Raw genomic sequence first — 3164 nt, 5'->3', positions numbered from 1 at the left:
AGTGGTAGGTATCGAAGGGGGACATTTTTGCGACCTAGGTGTCCCAAATTCCTACTTTTCTATGTAACTGATAAATAATAATTATCTTTGTTATCATTTACTGTTATGTACATAATGAGTTACATTCAGATAAATACAATTTTCCACAGTGAATGTTGCAACGAGAAGAAGGCTGGAGGCAGTGGAGATGTGTCTGAGGGCAATGTATGGTGTGAATACAGTGCAAAGAATTCGTACTTACGAAGTTAGGAGGAGGTGCAGGATTACCAAAACATTTATAAAGAGTGCCGAGGAGGGGCTGTTGAGGTGGTTCCGACATGTAGAGAGGGTGGAACGAATTAGAATGACTTCGAGAGTGTATAAATCTGTAGTGGATGGAAGGCGGGGTAGGAATCGGCCTAGGAAATGTTGAGAGAGGAGGAGGTAAATGAGGTTTTGTGTGTGAGGGGCTTGGACTTACAGCAAACATGCGTGAGCTTGTTAGATAGGAGCGAATAGAGACAAATGGTTTTTAGGACTTGACGTGCTGTTGGAGTGTAAGCAAGGTAACATTTATGAAGGGATTCAGGGAAACCGACAGGCCGGACTTGAGTCCTGGAAATGGGAAGTACAGTGCCTGCACTCTGAAGGAGGGGTGTTAATGTTCCAGTTTTATTACTGTAAAGTAAGCGGGCCTCTGGCAAAACAGTGATGGAGTGAATAATGATGAAAGTTTTTCTTTTTCAGGCCACCCTACCTTGGTGGGAGACGGTTGATGTGTTAATAAATTATATAGGAACTATGATAATGTGAGAAGTCACAAAAGCTCTTGGAATTTCTCTCTCTCTCTCTCTCTCTCTCTCTCTCTCTCTCTCTCTCTCTCTCTCTCTCTCTCTGCATATATATATATATATATATATATATATATATATATATATATATATATATATATATATATATATATATATATATATATATATATATATATATATCGTGCCGAATATGTAAAACTGGTCAATTAGCAAGAACTCACTTAAAATTAAGTCCTTTCTAAAATGTTCTCTTATACGTTTAAAGATATATTTTTCATTAATGTTGGTGCAAAAATTTATAATTTTGCACCAAAAGGAACTTAGAAAACTTACCTAACCTTATTATAACAAGAATAATTTATTTTAGCCTAACCCAACTATATATTTTAGATTTGTTTACAATAATTTAATACTAAACAAACACAGTGAAATATATTTTTTTCGTTAGGTTCAGAATGATTTTGGCGAAATTATTGCATACACAAATTTTCGCTTGTCCTATATGGCAAGATGAACGTTGCTATTTAAGCCAAGATCGCAAGTTCTGCCTATTCGGCACGACATATATATATATATGAGGCAGGCCAGTACAACATGGGCTCGAATCCTTGGCAAGTGCAGTGTTGTTATTGATCAATACCGCTCGTTCGTGGTTACAATAATATGTAAATGCTGCTCGTGAGGCTAGTACACCAAACAAGGATGAGAATGAAATTAGCTTAGAAGCTCCCACACCTCCGTATGCCCTCGGATGGCGGCCCAACAGCTAGCTGTGTGCTGGGTGCGCCATTCTTGTAGGGTTGGGTGGTCCTGTGGTTTAAAGCGTCATGTGGTTCTCGCTTACCATGAGGCAGGCCAGTACAACATGGGTTCGAATCCTTGGCTAGTGCAGTGTTGTTATTGATCAATACCACTCGTTCGTGTTTACAATAATGTATATATATATATATTGTGTGTGTGGATGGTCTATCTTTGTGTTGTCCTGGTATAAAAGATTTCTGTTTAGCTTATGTCAGTACTCTGTATAATGTGCACAACCTCTGTCTCTTACTAGAATAATTTAATAAGTTTACAATCACAAGAGAAATATCTCAGCACAAGAGTAGCTTCATATGTACAGCAGAACATTATATCTGACACTTGAAATTAACAGTCTGTCAACTAACATTATGACAATTAACAATATCAAATTAAACTACTAAAATGGCCACAACAGTGAGAGTATTTTCTGAAATTTTAGTATTTGTTTTAGTAAGATGTTGCGTTGGACAATGCAAACGTTGTAGTGTAATGATAAAGAATACAATCGTTCTAGTAACGTTGTGTTGGAGAAGACAAACGTCCTAGTACCGTATTGTGATAGAGAATATAAGCCAGCTTGTATACAAATATTCTAGAATAGTGTACTGGAGAATACATGCTTACATACAATGCACCGTTAGAGAATACAGGCGGCCTTGAGTATTAGTATGTTGATAAATACAAAAGTTCTGATATATACATGTGAAAGGGAATGCAAACTTTTTATTAAAGTGTTGGACTGGCAAATGAAAGTGGAGAATACAAACTTGAAAGAACATATTTTCGAAAATACTCCCGTTCTTGTATAGTGTTGTGTGATGAATACAAGTGTTGAACTATAGTGTTGCGTTGGAGTATACAAAGGTATTTTGTTGGAGAAAACGATCATTCTTGTAAAGTGTTGTGTTCTCGAATACAAATGTTCTGCTGTAGTGCTGTGTACGATAGTCAAAAGTTAAGGTGTTGTGTTGTGTATGAGTAGAAACGTTTAAATGCAATGGTGTGTTGTAGAATACAAACTGTATAGTATAGTGATGTGTTGGAGAGTACAAACTTTAAAGTTTAGTATTGTGTTGGAGAATGCAAATGATCATGCGTAGTGTTGCATGGGTAATCTCAAACGCTGGAGTAACACAAATGTTGAACTATAGTGTTGTGGAAATAAATGGTATAAAATACCGACACAATGGAAATATAAACACATAGGCAGTATAATGTGATCCTTTATTGACAACGTTTCGCCCACACAGTGGGCTTTTTCAAGTCACAAACACATCTACCTGGGGTGGAAGGTACGCTAGTATTTGTAGTCAGGCTCATAATGCTGAGGTCAGGTGGAGAATGCTGCATCTGATGATCTACCGGGTGGAGTTATAGAGTCTAAAATCTTGGGTAGCTTGGAAGGGAGATTGGATAAGTTTGTGAGCAGACCTTCTGCAATGTTCTTCCATTCCTATGCTCTTATGTGGGATAGCGATGAAGAAGGGATGTTCCAGAGAAGGGACACAGACACAAGAGGTCACAATTGGAAGTTGAAGACTCAGATGAATCAAAGGGATGTTAGGAAGTATT

Source organism: Cherax quadricarinatus, unplaced genomic scaffold, assembly GCF_038502225.1.
Source record: "Cherax quadricarinatus isolate ZL_2023a unplaced genomic scaffold, ASM3850222v1 Contig2468, whole genome shotgun sequence".
NCBI classification, from domain to species: domain Eukaryota; kingdom Metazoa; phylum Arthropoda; class Malacostraca; order Decapoda; family Parastacidae; genus Cherax; species Cherax quadricarinatus.
This window is presented reverse-complemented; position numbering follows the sequence as displayed.